This window comes from Tamandua tetradactyla, chromosome 1 (assembly GCF_023851605.1).
Source record: "Tamandua tetradactyla isolate mTamTet1 chromosome 1, mTamTet1.pri, whole genome shotgun sequence".
NCBI classification, from domain to species: domain Eukaryota; kingdom Metazoa; phylum Chordata; class Mammalia; order Pilosa; family Myrmecophagidae; genus Tamandua; species Tamandua tetradactyla.
In genome coordinates, this window is record NC_135327.1 from 89,345,474 (window position 1) to 89,364,657 (window position 19,184).

The 19,184-nt window shown below is 36.1% G+C and overlaps 1 protein-coding gene and 1 pseudogene across 8 annotated transcripts in view; one reads left to right on the forward strand and one right to left on the reverse strand.

Moving 5' to 3' along the window:
- Positions 1–19,184, reverse strand: part of BBS9 (Bardet-Biedl syndrome 9) — a 699,527-nt gene that overhangs the window by 500,106 nt on the left and 180,237 nt on the right. The gene's annotated exons all lie outside the window — the stretch shown is intronic.
- Positions 10,212–10,557, forward strand: LOC143685154 (NADH dehydrogenase [ubiquinone] 1 alpha subcomplex subunit 5 pseudogene; annotated as a pseudogene).

Here is a 19,184-nt window from a genome sequence, read left to right on the forward strand (position 1 = left end):
TACCTTATCTTTCCTTTAGGAGTCATTACAGATTGAGATTCACATCTTCTCAGATGTCTTTCCTTTCTCCACCTGTGAAATCACAGAGTCCCATGTTTACTTTCATCTTAGAACAACTCATCATGAAATGAATGTTTTGCTCTTATACCGGCTGTTCACCTTAGACTAAATTTACCTTTGTAAATATAGTGTGTAAACAACAGCTGGCATATAGGAGATATATAGTTAAGCCTGCTGAGCTCAAGTGAGCTAGCCAAAATAATTTGTTAATCTGTAGGTTTCATTAATGGAAATTTTATTCTGTGTTTCATGTACTGCATTTGAAGTACACAAAAAAAATTGCTTTTTTTTAATTACAATTCTGGCTGCTGATGTTTGAAAAAATGTAGGGATCAATCAAAAACATTACAATAAATAAATAAATAAATAAATCATTCGAATCACTGTTTTGGAAGCAACTTTAGATACATACCAAAGGCTCCCCTTACAGATAATGGGAGCAGAAAGGCCAGTCCAGAAAAGTTATGAAAATTTTGTAGTTCTGAGAGTTGACAGAGCCAACAGGAAACCTTCATAAAAGTGATAAAATTTCAGGAGCTACTAACTGACCTGGCCATGAACCATATTCAATGAGCCTTTAGCATATGCTCAGCATTTTTTTAGGAACTCAAAGAAATACAGAACAACAGCAATACTACTAATATTGCCATTTACTGAGCACCTATTATATTTTCAGCCTCATACTAAACATTAACAAACATATTAGCTACAGTCTTCAATAACCCTAAAAGGCGGACAATATTCCCAATTTATATATGAAGTGACACAGCTTAAATAAGTTATCTAATATCAAACAATTAGAAAGTAAAAGATCACTTTCAGATCAACTCTGGATCCATCTCCATTTTACCATACAAGTTCTACAGGACACAAAACCATTAGAAAATAAAAACAAAAAAATAAGTTAATATATGAAATCTACACAATGTGAAACAGACATTAGGTGCTAAAGAAAATCAAAAAGTTTCATTAGTGTTAACTTTCTGGGAAAGGTTTCATGATAGATGTAGGATGTGTCCTAGACTGTGAAGGACAAATAGAATGAATCAGGGTCAGAGGAAACCACAGAGGGAATTTCAGGAAAAGAAAAGGAACACGTTAGATAAAAATAGGGAGGCAACTAGACTTGATCCATAGTGCAATGGATCAAGTTTCATCAACAGAACCTGAAACATAAAAGCAGCAGTTTGAAAGATGACACTATCCTAGTGATGCTTCCTCAGAAATTATGCCTAAACTGTACAAAAAAATAAATAACTTTTCTTAGCTGGAATAATTAAGAAGGTTGGAGATTTTATCAGAATTTAAAATCTGGACATTTCTCCCATTAATTTTTACCATAATGAGAGAAAATTAACCACTGTGATTTGAAATACTATTTGCAAGGTTTGGGAACATATTGAGGAAGGTCCTATCAAGACCATTTTGAACAGCATTTGGGAATGAATATTTTTCATTTTCAGAGGCAAAGAAAATATTTTGTGCATCGGGTGGGTGAAGAGGGGGTGGAAGCAGAAAAGTTTCATTATGGCAGCATCATGAAATGAGTATTTACTGAACAGTGTATCTCATTTCCTGGTGGCAAAATATCATGTAGGGGTGCATGAGTGGTTCAGTAGTAGAATGCTTGCCTTCCATGAGGGAGATCCAGATTCAATTCCTGACCACATTCCCCTCCTCCAAAAAAAAAAAAAACATGTAGCCAAAGGTTTAACACAATGCATAAACTGGTAATCAATTACATGTTGAGCTGACCACTAGATTAACAGTTTTCTCCACTAAATTATAGTCTATTCAATAAAATGGTATGTGAGAGAGAAAGAGTGAGTGTGTTGGGGAGGAGGGGATGCACCATGCCCAGATGCTCTTTCTATGACCCAGAGCATTTTCCATCATTCATTATTATGACAACAAGGAACCCCATGTAGGGTAGTCCTGAATGCCATTTCCTCTATTTCTCTGCTGTCTTTCTCTTCCCATGAAATCTATGCAGCAGAGTAAGTGAAATGGACGCACATGAAAGAAGACTACCATTACTCAGCATGCTACATGTTTTCTGAATTTCTCTATGCTCATATTTCTTTTGCACATTGAGTAAAAATACAAGTGAAGAAATGCAAATGTGACCTGTAGCCAACCATATATTGCAGTACAGCATGCAGCTGTCAAAAATGCTTGGTCTTTCTCCAAGTCTAAAAACACATGAAAAACAGCTGTATAGGTAGTCAAAAAGGCAGACAGGAAACATCAAGAGATTGATACCTAAGAACAGAACAGTCCAAAAGTCTGTGGAACCTCCGCTTACTTTATACATGCATGGAAAAAATTTGTTGTTCTTACAGAAAAACTGAAACACTAACTCATTAATCTTTATTGCAAACCTAACTCAAAAATGATGCAACTGTTTGCTATGGACATAAAAAAAAAATGTTCAGAGTAGGATTTCAACAGATACTGCCTTGCAAACAAATAGGAGACTGATTTCTAGAGTGTGCAGGACTATAAATTTGCCATCAAATATCATCTTTGTATTTTTCACTCATATCTTCATACAAATAAAAATACCACCATAGTGGTAATTACTAGCTATATCTAATAATTAATAACTGGTAAATAACTGAATGAAAGAATAGAGACCTTCCTTCTAATTACCACTCTCTCTCAAATGTTTTTGTTTGAGCATTCTATAAATAACTATTGCCCAATAATAAGGAAATACCCAAGTAAATTCTAAGCTTAAAATCTTAGGTAAAAACCAATAATAAATAATTTTTAAAATCCCAAGTAAACAGAGGAAATGAATATTGAGCTAAGTAGCTAATATTTTGAATTATGTACTAGGGGGAAATTACACAAATTCTCAACTATTATCACAATGTTACCCCAATAAATAACTTCATGAGATTAATTACTTTAAGATTGAAGAAAATACAAATAGGGTCTATGTACTAACACGCTCTATGAATTTAACTTTGACATGTTAACATGTCTCATTTTAATAGTGAACTTTAATAGCCTTACAAAGAGCACTACTGTGTGTGCCACAAGGTATTTATCACAATCTTTCCCTCTAAACTGTGAACAAGGTTAATAACATATAAAGAAATTACAACCATTAATTAAGGTACTATTATATGTGATGAGTTCAATATGAATGCAATGTTAGAGTGTAAAAGAAGGACCTAAACATTATATTGTCACTTGCACCCACAAAATATTGGGTGAATTATTTTGTCAGGTACAATGATCATGAAAGTTCTGGTAACACTCTCCAGAACTCACATTCCTTCAACAAATTCTACAAACATTCATGTACATCTAGTATGTACTAGAAGAGATATAGTCCTTATCCTCAGAAAGTTCAATAAATATGATAGCTAAAGAATGAACTATTTTAACAAAGTAAGAACAGAGGTATAATGGACTCAAACAGATGCTTTTACACTGATGTTCATAGCGGTATTACTCACAAATGCCAAAAAATGGAAACAACCCAAGTAACCATCAGTGGAAAAGTTGTTAAACATAATGTGGTATATATACAATAGAAGATTATTCAATCATAAGAAGAAACTAAGTTCTGGGTGCACAGAACTTAGTGGTAGAATGTTTGCCTTCCATGAGGGAGACCCAGGTTCAAGTCTTGGACCATGCACCCCCCCCCCCAAAAAAAAACTAATTTCTGATACATCCATGCTACAACATGGATGAGCATTAAAACCATTGTGCTAAGTGAAAAAAATCAGACACAAAAGGACAAACAGTATATGATTCCACTTATACGAAATGTCTACAATAAGCGAAGTCATAGAAACAGAGAGTAGATTAGAGGTTACGCAGGGCTAGGGGTAGAGGAAGAGTAAATTATTGCTAAATGGATAAATTCTATTTGGGATGAAAAAATAAATTTTTGGTAATAGTAGGTGTTGATGGTAGCACAGCATTATGAGTGTAATTAATGTCACTGAAATGTATACTTAAAAATGGTTAATAAGAAAATTTCATATTATATACATGCACAGACACAGACACACATACACACACACACACACACACACACACACACACACAGTTATCCCTTTCACATCATGACTTTCCCCATCATGGTTTTACTATATTTCAGATTGCATAAGAAATTAAATGGGAATTTGGAGGGAGTTTTACAGAAGTCACAGGTGACACACAAAGACCAGCAGATGACACAGGAAAAGTTAAACTCAAAAGGATAAAATGTATGTATGTAAATATTCAATGTAAAACTAACAGGAAAGGCAGCATCTGCCAATCAAGAGACAGCTAGGGAGTTTCCTGAAACCCTGAAAAAAAATTTACATGGATTTTCCAGATTGTGGTGCGCACTGCGGCCCCAACCCCCATGATGTGGAAGGGATAACTGTGTGTGTGTGTGTGTGTGTGTGTGTGTGTGTGTGTGTGTGTGTGTGCATGTATTTGCACACATATATTTGTTGCCACAATAATTTTTTTTAAAAGGACAGGGGTACATTAAAATAATTTAAAAGGATATGGGAGCATGATTAACAATATCTGGAAGAATGAGGAAAGGCTTCACAACAGAAAAAACACTTGAATCATGCAGACTGAGAGTTTGCCAATCCATCAGAGAAGTAAAAGCAGAGAGCAGACAATGCACAGAAAAACGCATTACAAAATGTCTGCACGTTTGCTGAGAAATTAGAAGAACAGTGAATGCTGGGAGGCAATGGGTGGAAAGAGACACTACTGAGGAAGACAGCATTCTAGTCAGAACCAATGGCAAAACTTCCTGGTGTCTGGTAAGCATTCAATAAATGGAAGGTCATTGATATGACTGAATTACAAGTTTCTTGAAGAGCAAACTGCGTGACAAACTTAAATTAGAGGAAAAAATTCCTTCAGAGTTAAAAGGATCAAAATTTAACATGAGAAGACACACACACAGACCCACAATCAGAAAGTCTTCCTTTCTGCCTTAGCAAAGAGTATTTAAATCTTTAAGAACTGCTGAAAGTCTCTCAGAACCTAGGTTTGTATGAACCATTGGCTGCTCAAGATGACTTTCGGCTCATTTTATGTTTACTTTCCAAAATATAGCAATTTTGGGGAACAGAGGCAAGATGGTGGCACAGTGAGGTGTGGAATCTATTTCATCCTCCAGAGCAGGTAGTAAACAGCCAAGAACAGTACAGAACAACTCCTGGGACTACATCAGTGACTGGACACACAGCATGCACCAGTCTGGGCAAGGTCGACTGGCTGAGACCCCACACAGAACTGTAAGTCCCCCACACTGCAGAGGCCGGTGCCCCCACAGGCATAGCAGCCTGGTTCATGCTACGAGGAGAAAGGATACAGACTTTACAAGCAGCAAGGGCTTAGCTCAACCAAGCTCCACTTCTGGAATTAACTAACAAATTCTGACTACTAAAAACAGGCCCCCAGCACAGAGAAAGCCAGAATAAGCATTAAAGGTACTGGGAGTTTTTGCCCTGGCAGAAAGGAGGCAGGCTGACAGGAAAAACAAAAAACCGAGGCTTCTTGAGTTGAACAGCATAAAATACTGCAAAAGGGCTGGACCCAGGGTTCCAGGAAGATGGCAGAATAGAGGGCTCTGGGAAAATGGTGGAATACAATAGGTTGTGTTCACCCCTGCTACAAGCAACAGCTAGAGAAAGGATGGGAAGGCAACTGAGACAGCGATTCCAGGGTGTAAGTGACCCAAATGTAACACATAGGGAGGCCCCGGTTAGAAAAGCCAAAGAATTGAGACGCAGAGAACTGGAGACCATACAATTTGTACAAACAGCCTATCATGCCCCTTTCCAAATAGAAGCCCAGAGCCCTCAGAAGTGCACGAACAGGGAGACTAGGAGTAGAAACACTCTACCTCTGTGTCCCCTATGCCACACCCTGCTCCTGCTCTCCAAGGTCTGCCTGCTGTACATTCCCACAGCCCCTGAACTGTACCTCCACAACCCCATGACCTGCACTCCATGCTCAAAGGCACCAGTGCAGCATCCCTGCAATGCATCACTGCACTGTTGTACCCCACTCTGCACCCTGCATCCTATTCTACATCCATCCCACAAATACAATGCTTTACTATTGAAGGAAACCAACTTATAAAGTAAACCAATCAAAATATTTACATACCACAAAGACAACAGAAAATCACTAAGCATATCAAGATGCAGACAAATATAGTCCAGCCTAATGACCAAATTAAAACACTGGAGGAGATACAGATTTTGGAACAACTAATCAAAGATGTTCATATAACTCCACTAAATAAAACAAATGAGATGGCTAATGACATAAAGGAGATCAAGAAGATACTAAAAGAGCGTAAAGAGGAATTTGAAAGAATAAATAGAAAAATAGCCCATATAACAGAGATTAAAGATGCTGTAGACCAAGCAAAAAAATATACTTGAGACACACAACAGCAGATTTTAAGAGGCAGAAGAAAGGATAAGTGAAACTAGAGGACAGGATAATTGATTTCCAACACTCAAAAAATGAACAGCAAAAAACATGGAAAATTTTGAACTGGGCCTCAGGGAAATGATGGACAAAACAAAGCACACAAATATAAGAATCATTGGTGTCCCAGAAGGAGAAGAGAAGAGTAAAGGGCTAGGAAGATTAGTTGAGGATATAATGGGGCAAAATACAGCAATTTTCCAAGCATGATAACTTCTGAGATCTCTAAAGAAGAATACTGAGTGTGCCAGAAAGCCCTACAAATGAGCTGTCTGCCTGCGCACCCTCCAATAACACATCCATACAGACATATAAATACTTTCTCTCCATTCCCCTTTCTCTCTTTCTCCCTCCCACCTTCCCCTTCTCCATCCTCTTCCTTCTTATCGTTTCTTTCTTTCTTTCTTTCTCTCTCTGTCTCACTTTTGTTGATTTTTTTTTGTAGGATGACCACGAGTGACATAAAAAAAGACAAGACAGATGATGTCATACAGAAGAGTCCATGTACTTAGCATTCCTTTGTTCTCCATACTCCAAAAACTTTTACTGGGTATATATAATGTCAGGAATAGAATTTTTTTTGGGGGGGTGCATTTTCCAGGACTTGAATCTGAGTCTCCCACATGGAACGTGAGCATTGTACCACTGAACCACCCACGTACCTTAAAATAAATAAACGAAAAAAAATGTATGAGGTAAGTTTCTCAAAACAGTAATAACCTATCATAAGGCACCCAGAAACCCTCCCCACAAAATTATAGATTATAAAATATAAAACTTTTGCCTGCCTTACAAGCAGGAGACCCGGGTTCGATTCCCAGACCATGCACCAAAATAAATAAATAAATAAATAAAACTTCTTTTTATACATATATTCCTCATTTGCAGTAATATTAATCTCATAAAGCATTCACTACAAAAGCAAAATATGTACTTTTTATATATTATTAACCATTTACCCCTAAAATTTACAACATATTAAAAGAAGTGACAAGAAAAAGTATAGAATTGTGGGAAATGTCAAAATAGGAAGTTCTAAGAATCAGTCCCTCCAATAGAACAACTATTAAACAGGCAGGAACTGTCTCAATGGACCATTTCAAAACTCGAGAGTCCTGCAGAACACTGTAAAGCATTCAGGGAAGAGCAAGAGGAAAAGTCCGGCAAATTATGGTAAATATGAGAAATTCGCTCTCTCCACAGCAGTGACAATCGCCCATCACCCACTCTCACAACAAGCAGCAATGGGGTCCACCTCCTGACATAGGTTGCTGGTGCCACAGAGGGACATAAAAATCCAGTTTTCCTAGATCCCAGGAATCACAGTCCAATCCCTTATCACTGTTTTCAATTAGCAACTTCAGATGGCTAGGGACCCAGTTCTGAGGGTAGCCATTATTCCAACCCACGCCAGACAAAGGCAGTGGAGAAGACTTAAGGACAGTATGACTCCTCAGAGCTGCAGAGGACAGCTGAAGGGCTGCCTTTCCTGGGCAGGTACCAAGTCAAGGAAGCAAGCCTTTGGGAGCCAAGGAAGAGGCTCCTGACACTCCTGTTGGCCTTTCCTTCATCCCCTCCCCAGGGCAGTTTGGAGTCAGTTAGCACTCCCTTTGTGGGTCTTTAGTATTGTTGCATCTGGGAAAGACTAACTTGGGAAACTCCTCTCCAGTGTGCCCCCACCCTACCCTGTCCATAATTCGTCCTTGAGGCAAAAGTAGCTTGAGACAATTAAAAAGATAAGAAATCATTGAGGCAGACAGCCTAAGGCAAAGGATTACCTGTTTAAAGATCTGAACTGGAACACCGGGGAAAGGGGGAAGGTCTGTTTCCTGGAAAGTAGAGGGGGCATTCAAACTCCTGTAAACAGGGGAACTCCTAAGGCAACTAGCAAGCACAAGCCTAGAACAAGACCCAGATCTAGAAAACACAAAGAGGATCCTGCACTTAGCATCTGCCTTGGGCTGACCTTCCTAATAAAAAGGCTGGACACTAATGAAGAGCACCAGCCAATGCAAAGCCAATTTTCAAAGATGGTGAAAGATGTTTTTCACTTAGGTTTGTTTGTTTTTGTTAGCTACTAACACTGAGGAAAATCTTGGCCCTATCACCACCTGGATAAAAACTTGAGCAACAAACTGTCAAGGAAAAATACCACAGTTAACATTTTAAATATTGAAATATACAGTGTACATCAAAAATTAGAAAACAAATTTAAAAACAGGAAATGATGTCCCATCTAAAGGAAGAGGATAAAAAGAAAAAAAAAAAAAAGAACAGAAAACATCTCAATGAAGAATAGACTGTGGACAGACCAAAGGCTAAAAAAAATAACCTTCAATATGCTCAAGTACATGAAGAAAAATATAGAAAAAGAACTAAAGGATATCAGGGAACAATTAAAAAACAATATGAAAATCTCAATAAAGATACAGAAACGTTAAAAGAAATCAATCAGAACGACTGGATTCAAGACTACAATAACTGAAATGAAAAATTCCCAGGATGTTTTCAATAGCAGATTAGACCTTGAGAAGAAAGAATCAGGGACCTAGAAGACAAGTAATTAAAATGAGTCAAGATGAGCCCCTTCCAACATAAAAAGTTAGAATGGGCATAGCCCAAATACCCCTAAAGAGTGGGAGAAAGATCAAAAGTAAAGGTAGAGTTATGCAGAGAAGGTAGGGTTTAACAAATGAGTATGAATACTAAATCAATATATCGATATTTCTTTTAGTTTTCAGTACCTTGGAGCAGCTAGAAGTAAAAATCTAAAATTGCAGAATTGTAACCCATATTAAACTCTGAAATCTGTTCTACAACTAATTGTTGTAATGTATGTTTAACTTTATTGTTTTTTTTGTATATATGTTATTTTTCACGGAAAAAAGAAGAGGAAGAGTGTAACAGAGAAAGATAGGATTTAACAAATAAGTATGACTGCTGAATTGATATTTCTTTTGGTCTCCAGTGTCTTGAAGCAGATAGAAGAAAAAAAAAATCATGGAACTGTAACACATACCAAACTTTAAAATCCGTTCTATAACTACGTGTTAAAATGTACTTGGAAATGTATTGCTTTTTTTGTATATATGTCAGATTTCACAATTAAAAACATTTAAAAAAACTGATGAAACAATAAAAAAATGAGTTAAGATGAAGAGCAGAAAATATAGTAATAATTATAAAAAGTGAAAATAATCTAAGAGAACTCTGGGAGACCTTCAAACAAGCCAATATATGCATTAGGGGAGTCCCATAAGGCAAAGAAAGAGAGAAAGAGGCAGAGGATTATTCAAAGGAATAATGACAGAACACTTTCTTAACTTAGCAAAAGACATTAATAGACACCTGCAAGGAATCCAGAGAACACCAAACAGAATGAACTTGAAGAAAGATATTCCCCATCTCATATTGATCAAATTATCAGAATGCAAATGACAAGGAGACAGTTTTGAGAGCTGCAAGACAAAACCAGTGTGTTATATAGAAAGGATTAAGTAGCAATTTCCCATCAGTAAGCATGGAAGCAAAAAGGCAGTTGGGTATAAATACTTAAAGTGCTGAGAAAAATCAACTACCAAACAAGAATTTTCTATCTGGTAAGACTTTCTTTCAAAAATGAGGGAAAGATTAAGATGCTTCCACATGAACAAAAGCTGATGTAGACCGTCATGTTGGGCTTGCTGAAGAAGACCACTGGCCTTGTCGGATTGGTTGTATAGTCCGCACAAGAGGCTAAGCATATTGTACACAAGGATTCTTGATGTTCTTGAGCAAATTCCTAAAACTGCAGCATATAGAAAGTATACAGAACAGATTACAAATGAGAAGCTTGGTATTGTTAAAGTGGAACCAGATGTTTAAAAATTAGAAGACTGTCTTCTGAGTGGTCAATTAGAAGAAGTGATTCTTCAGGCTGAAAGTGAACTAAGTCTGGCGAGAAAAATGATACAGTGGAAACTGTGGGAGCCTTTAGTGGAAGAGCCTCCCACTAATCAATGGAAATGGCCAATATAATCATCATTAAATTACTCTGGTGTGTTAATGGGAAAATGGTGTAATTAAATGTCCTAGTATATCATTAAAGATGTTTCCATATTGTTGATACCTTAGAATTAAAAAAATTGATACAAAATATATTTAAGGAACTATTAAATTTAATGATTAGTTCACAATCATGGTGATAGAGACTTGTGTATCAATTTTTGATGTGTAAAGCATTTACTCAAATTATTTCAAATAAAATATTTCTTTAACAGAAAGATATAGGGAAGATGTGAAAGTTAATTGGAAAAATTCCTACATATCTTCAAAGCATAGACCATAATCCAAAGGTGAACTACTTATAGGTGGTATTTTATCTTCAACACATCATTTAAAAAAAAATATTATCTTGGGAAAAAAAGAAAAGGTATTCTTACTATTACTATCTAACCAAATTTATAAGTCACTGCTTGAAGTGAAGTGGTAAGAGTGAAGATGTTCAAATGAGGGCAGGCCACGGTGGCTCAGCAGGCAAGGATGCTTGCCTGCCATGCCAGAGGACCTGGGTTTGATTCCTGGTGCCTGCCCATGTAAAAAAAAAAAAAAAGATGTTCAAATGTGATGAAATTGTGAAAGTAGCTGATAAAATAATAAATTGTGGTTAAACTCCTTCACTCTGATCTTACGTATGTAAAGTAAAATTTAAATATATGGTTATACACCAGTTACCAAATTCATTATAGATACAATTTTCTTTTAGCCTATTTTTAATTATTTATTCCATTTACTCTGTTTTCATACTATCTTCATTTTATCTGATCTTTACTGTATTACCTTTGACTTTCATCAAATTAGAATTCATTATACTGTAAAAGAAATTGTTTCAGTACTTGAAAGAAAGATTTGTAATTATATAGAAGTAGTTGGAAAAGCCTTTCCTTTTGTGTCAATTAAGGAAATTAACTTTCTGTCCTTAGCCCTTAATTTTTCTGATCAACTCAACTACATCAAGATAGAGGTAAGTTTTGTAAAAAAGAGACCTGAGAACTCCTACAGTTTATCTGGCATATGTACAGGCATATACTCAAAATTTCAAAGTGGAATTACTAAGTAGTTTCCAATATTGGTACGATTGGGTAGCAAGCAGAAGACAAATTAGCTACTCAAGGAACGAAGCTGTTGGCAAGTTTAAAGTTAAGAAAAATAAAATATTTACTTGTAATGTTAAAAAAAAAAAGCTGATGTAGTTCATAACATTAGACCTGCACTACAAGCAATGTTCAAGGGAGTTCTTGCGACAGAAAGGAAAGAGCACTAGACAGTAGTCAAAGTAGCATAAAATCATAAAGACCCACTGTGAAGGCAACCATTTGTATAATTATAAAATTATATCCAGTTCTACTTTATTGCATTTGTGACTTCTAACTCCACTTCTTACTTCCCACAGGTTATAAAATCCAAAGGCATAAAAAGTAATGATAAATCTGTCTTCGGACATACAATATATATACATACAATTAGTAAACAAGTAAAAACAATGTGGGCTGTGGCGAGGTATAGGAAAAGTGTATATGTATGCTACCCCTGAAGTCAAATTGGTATCAAATCAAATATAATAGTCATATATTTAGGTTATAAATTTCAATCTCACAAAGAAAACAGATGAAAAATATATCCAGATAGAAGGAGATATACATTTATATGAGATGGCACTCACCACAAATTTTTTGTACAATACAAAAAACAAATAAATACGGAAGATGGCATTAACAGAAGAACTGAGGAGCCAAACAAAGGTGTAAGATTTACAAAGACTAAATTACAAAATGGAAGAAGAAGAGTGTACATTATCATTATAATGACTTGAATTGGATTAAACACTCCAGTCAAAAGGCAGAGATTGGGTAAAAAATCACGACCCAAAAATATGCTCTCTGCAAAAGACTCACCTTAAGTTCAAAGATACAAGAGAACAGAAAAAATAGATACCACACGAGGAGTAATGAAAAGAGAGCTAGGGTTCTATACTAATATCAGATAAGATATACTTTAAGTCTAAAACAGTTACAAGGGAAGAAAATGGTCACTATATACTGATGAATGGGACAGTTCAACAGGATAATGTAACAATTATAAATACACACACACACACACAGCCCTAACAGCAGAGACCCAAAATATACAAAACAAGTACTGACAGATTTGAAGAGAGTAACTGACGGTTCTACATTAATAGCAGGAAACTTTAATACAGTACTCTAAATAATGGATAGAACATCTAGTCAGAAAATAATAAGGAAGTACAAGATTTGAATGATACTCTAAACCAACAAGACCTAACAGACACATGTAGAACACTTCACCCAACAAAAACAGAAAACAGGTTCTTCTCTAGTCCCCATGGATCACACTGCAAGATTGACTATCTGTGGTGTCACAAAACAAATCTCAATAAATTCAAAAATATTGAAATCATACTATAATAAATATTTTCCAACCTCAAGGGAAAGAAGCTAGAAATCAATAACCAGAGGGAGAAATGGAAATTTCACAAATATATCAAAATTAAACAGCATACTCATAAACTACAAATCAGTAAAACACAAAATGAGGAAATATCTTGAAGTAAATGAAAATGAAAACTAAACATATAAAAACTTATGAACACAACGAAGGCAGTACTAAGAGGGAAATTTATAGCTCTAAATACTTACATTAAGAAAGAGGAAAGACTTTAAATCTAAGAACTAACCTCAAAACTGAAAGAACTAGGAAAAGAGCAAACTAGACTCAAAAGAAGCAGAAGGAAGGAAATAACAAGGATTAGAGCAGAGAAAAATGAACCAGAGGATAAAAAAAGAGAAAAAATCAAGAAAACCGAAGTTTGGTTCCTTAAGAAGATCAAAGAATCCCATATCACGCACATATAAAAATCAGCTCAGGTGGGCCAAGGTGGCTCAGCAGGCACTGGAGCTTCAAATCCCAGTGCCTATCTATGCAAAAAAAAAAAAAAAAAAAAAGGGAAAAGTCAACTCAAAATGGATCAAAGACCTAAATATAGAGCTAGAAATATAAAACTTCTAGAAGAAAACATAAAGAGGCATCTATAGGATCTTATTTTAGGCAACAGTTTCTTAGGTTTTACATTCAAAGCACAAGCAATAAACGGGGAGAAAGAACTGAAAAGACATCTCTCCAAAGAAGATATACAAATGGCAAAAAAAAAAACCCACATGAAAAGATGTTCAACATCACTAGCCAACAGGGAAATACAAATCAAAACCACAATGTGATACCATTTCACATTCCATTAGAATAGATACTATTAAAAATAAAATGGATGCCAGAAACCTGGGTTCAATTTCCAGTGCCTACCCATGCTAAATAAATAAATAGGAAAATTACAAGGGTTAGAGAGGATATGGAGAAACAGGAACATGTGTTCATTGCTGGTGGGACTCTAAAATGGTATAGTTACTATGGAAGACAGTTTGGCAGCTCATCAGAAACTTATGTAAAAAATTACCATATGACCTGACAATTCCATTTCTAGGTATATACCACAATAATTGAAAGCAGGGACTTAAACAGATATTTTCACACTGACGTTGCTAGCAGCATTATTCACATTTGCCCAAAGATGGAAGGAACCAAAGTTGAATGGATAAACAAATGTGGTATATACATACAATACAATATTATTCAGCCATAAAAAGGAATAAGTTCTAAAATGTGCCAAAACATGAATGAAACTTGAAGACTTCATGTTGTATGAAATAAGCCAGACACAAAAGGGCAAATATTGTATAATCTCACTGATATGAAATAATTATAATAAGCAAACTTACAGAGTCAGACTCTAGTATATAGGTTAGACAGGGAGTAGGGAGTTAAGGCTTAAAATGTACAGTGATTCTATTTGAGATGAAGGAAAACTTTGATAACAGATAGTGGTGATGGTAGCACATCACTGTGAATGCAATTAACAGTACTGAATAATATATTTGAATGTGGTTAAAAGGAGAAATTTCTGGTTGTATATACATTACTACAATACAATTTTTTTTTAAATCCATGAAACTGCAATGTAGAAACCCCTTCAGTTAAACTATAGACTATAATTGGTACTGTAATTTTTAAAATGTGGTTTCAGCCATTGTAACTAATATTACTATAACACAAAGTGTTAATAATAGAGTAATATATGGGAACCCTGTATATTATGCATGATTCTTCTGTAAACCCACAACTTCTCCAATAAAAAAAGAAAAAGGTATAATCTATAATAAAATCCCTATAATCAATTTAATTAAGGTTGTAAAAACAATAACCAAAGCCAGGAAATCCCTAGCTGAGGTTCAACTCTATCAAATTCATACCATTTTAAAAGACAAATAAAAGTGAATTAGGGGCAGGCCACGGTGGCTCAGCAGGCAGAGTTCTCTCCTGCCATGCCAGAGACCTGGGTTTGTTTCCTGGTGCCTGCCCATGTGAAACAAAAAAAAAGTGAATTAGGGGCAATGACAACACTCAGTTTTCTGGTCTGTCAATTCCTAACACAGAGTTCAATGTGCTATTTAACTATTTTTTGGTCTATTAAATTTCCTTGCATTCTTCTAAAGCAAGCAGTTAAAATGCTTTATCGTTAATGAAATTCAAAAAACAGATATATATATATATTTAACAAAGGAATTGTTTGGCTTCCATTTTATTAGAATAAAATGCCCTGGATTGCCATAAATACAGTGCAATATTATCTTAATGAAAACCATCCAAACACTTCATCCTTAACCTGAAACCTCAACACAGTATTTTAGTGATATATCACCACTGAACCTTGATGCATAAAACCCATCCATATCTGAAGAAGGTTACCTTGCTGTTTGGCTCAAGCTTCCCAGAGAGATTCAAACTGCTTAGTTCTTGATATCCATGAAAGCATTACTTCAATTAAGGGAAAGGAAGAAGTAGGCAGATAAAATGATACATAAATACATTACCCAAAGTGTTCTTAGTATGAAATTCTCCCTAATAACCAAAAATCAAGCCTATAAAGGAGAGAAGATAAGGATTACAACATCAAAACTTTAGCATCAACAGCAGGCTTAAGATTCAGGAAAACGAAACCAAGTCAATATTAAAATGCAATTGAAAAAGGAATTCTGGGGAAGATGGCGGAATATAGAGCTCTAGGACTCAGTCCTTCTACCAAAATAACTATTAAATAGGCAGGAACTGTCTGAAACAAGTACTTTGAAACTCCAGAGGCCAGAAGAACACTGTACAGCATCGAAGGAAGGACAGGAAGAAGAGGTTAATAAACTATAGTCAAGAACAAATTGCTACGACTGAGGATTGAAAGGGGGAACCATGCTGTATACATACAGACTACTGACCAGCCACAAGAGGAACGATGTTGTAAGGCTTGCAACTAGGTGAATGAGCCTTAAGGACTGTATGTTAAATGAAATGTCAGAAACAAAAAAATATTATCATGCCTCACTCATATGGACTACCTATAATATAAAAACTTGGTGAACTGAAGTCAAGAGCATGAGCTATCAGGTTGGGGCCTATTGTAAAGGGTCCTAGATTGTAAGCTCTTAGAGCAGTCACATATATTTATGAGTTGTAACTGTTATTTCTAAATTCTGAGATACTAAGCTGTTTGTTTATAATCTGGTCATTCCCAGGAACTTTGGGTATTTATGTAATACCTGAGACTCAAAATTAGAGCTCTAAAGCATGAAAGTCAGCAGTACCTCATACAAGAACTATTTAAAAAGTTGAAAAAGGTAATCTGACTTTGATTAGAGATATGAACCTGATCTGGATGGGACTAAGGTAAATCAGAATACAGGGTAAAGGATGATATCATCCATATTTTAAAACTTCAACTTCTGTGTGAGACCAAAGGGAGAAATGTTTATTTCGTACAAAATTTATATTTTGAGTACTGCATTTTCTAATTTCACTTATACAGTCAGTTTAGTTGAACACCATAAGTACATGGAATCTTGAATAGGGCATAAGACTTTGTTGGTTTGTCCAGGTTGGTATGATGCCCCGATATATCCCAGAGTAATTTGGGCAGTGAACAAAGTATTTGCAAGGTTCCCTTGGGGTACTAGGGAGAAAGGAGGAATTATTCAACTTCCCCATTTGGAGAATTTCTAATATTCTCATAAGCAGTGGAGACAACCAAATCAAAAAGCTAAGCCCTTGATCTTTGGGTTCACCCTTATGAAACTTATTCCTGCAAAGGATAAGGTAAGCCTACTTAAAATTAGGCTAGAGAACCTCTTTGTCGTTCAAATGTGGCATCTCTCTCAACATGGCAAGTGTACTCACTGCCACCCCTCCCCATCATGAAGGATATGACTCCCAGGAATATAAATCTCCCAGGTAACGTGGGAAAGAATGCCTTGGATGAGCCAGGATACAGAAGAATTGAAAGCAGGGATTCAGATATTTGCACCACACTGATATTCATAGTGTCACTATTCACAATTGACAATAGATGGAAGTAACCCAAGTCTCCATCAAGCCAGGAATGGATTAATAAAATGTGGTATATACATACAATAGAATATCATTCAGTCATAAAAAGGGATGAAGTCCTGATATATGCGATAACATGGATGAACCTGCAAGACATTATATTGAGTGAAATAAGCCAGACACTAAGGGACAAATACTGTATGATCTCATTTATTTGAAACATTTAGAATAAGCAAACTCACAGAGTCAGAATCTAGAACACAGATTATGAAGGGAAGGGAGGAGGGTAGGGATTGGGAAGTTAAGGCTTAAAATGTACAGCGTTCCTATTTGAAATGATGGAAATACTTTGGTAATGGATGTGGTGATAATAGCACAACATTGTGAACACAATTAACAGAGCACTGAAATATATATCTGAATATGATTAAAAGGGAAATTTAGATTGAATATATGTTAATAGACTAAAAAACTTTTTAAAAAATCCACAGACCTGCACTACATAAACAGTGAACCCTGAGTTAAACCATGGACTTTATTAATAGTTCAATTATCTAAATGTGTCATCGTCAATTGAATCAAATGTTTCACACCAATGGAAGGTGTTGGTGGTAGAGTGGTGTGTGAGAATCCTGTATTCTATACATGATAGTTTTATAAACCCACAACTTTTGTAATAAAGAAAAATACATTTTTAATATAATTGAGCCACAGAAAGTAAAAAGAAATCTAATTCATTGAGACACTATACTTCAGAGATGATGATTTTATTTTTATCTAAAAGGCCAAGTCCCCAAAGAGTTAAGTCACTTGCCAAAGGTTATAAAGCTAGTCAGAACTACAGCAGGAACTATAATCCCTAATCCCTCTTAAATTTCCAACCTCTCTTAATATCATTTTCTTGCCCCTCCCCAATCTTTACTCTTTATCTTTGTTCACTCAAACACTAAAGGCCCTACAAATTGTGTCAAGTCTTGAACTAGAATTTAGAGAACCTACCCTGTAGGTATCCTCAGTCCAGTGAGGTAGACAGAGATAATAAATTAATGTCAGCACCTTCTCAGTGCTGAGCTCAAAACTGTGAAGTCATCTTCAAAGCCACCTTTGTAGTCAAAAGGGCCTGTGACTCTGTTCACTTTGGATCCCTCCTTTCCATTCCTCCTGCAGCTATCCTTGTTAAGGTCTCCATTATCACCTATACTAACTATTACAGTGGTCACCCAACTAAAGTTGTCAGTCTCTCATACCTCTTCCAAAGTAATCATCTTCATATACAGATGCAATCATGTTCTCAAATGTGATAGACTAGAGTTACAGACCCCCAAAAAACCATGTTCTTAATCTCCATCCATTCCTGTGAGTGCGAACCTATTGTGAACAGGACCTTTTGATGAGGCTACTTCATTTAAGGTATGACCCAACTGAATCAAATGGGCCTGATTCTAATACTGGGGGCCTTACAGAGAAGGCCACAGAGAGAAAAGCCACTGGGAGCAGCCAGAAGCTGGAAGTCAAAGGAACCTGGAAGCAAAATGAGAAGATGCCACCATGTAAATTTCAGTGTGATGGAAAGGCCAGGAAGCCCAAAGAAAAACTGGCGCTAAGAGAAAACAAGCCTTCTAGCCTCTGAAACTGTTAAGAAATTCCTGTTAAATTTTGTATATTTGTTTTAGCAGCTGAGAAACTAAAACATCAACCCACTCAAAAGTCTTCAAAAATACTCTAGTTTCTCCCAAGTTACGGACAAATTCATACACAGGATATCCAAAGAAGTCTACAATGTGTTAGCTGCCTACCATTCTAAACAAACTGACTTCTTACTCCCTCTCATCCACTACCACCTTCCAAATACTCAGTTCAATTCAGCTCATCCTCACAAAATCATTCTATCCCTCCTCAATCCCCAAGATCCAGGACCACAACTCCATGAAGCCTTTCCCAATCCTGGTTAGGTGTAAATAGCCCACTCTCCCTGTACTGGTTTGTTAAAGCTGCTGGAATGTAATATATCAGAAATGGTTTGGCTTTTCCCAAAATGGCTCCCTCTTAAAGGACTCCAATAAGCAATCCACTTTGAATGGACAAAGACACATTTTCTGGCCTCTGGAGTTTCAAAACACTTGTCTCAGACAGTTCCTGCCTGTTAAAAAGTTATTTTG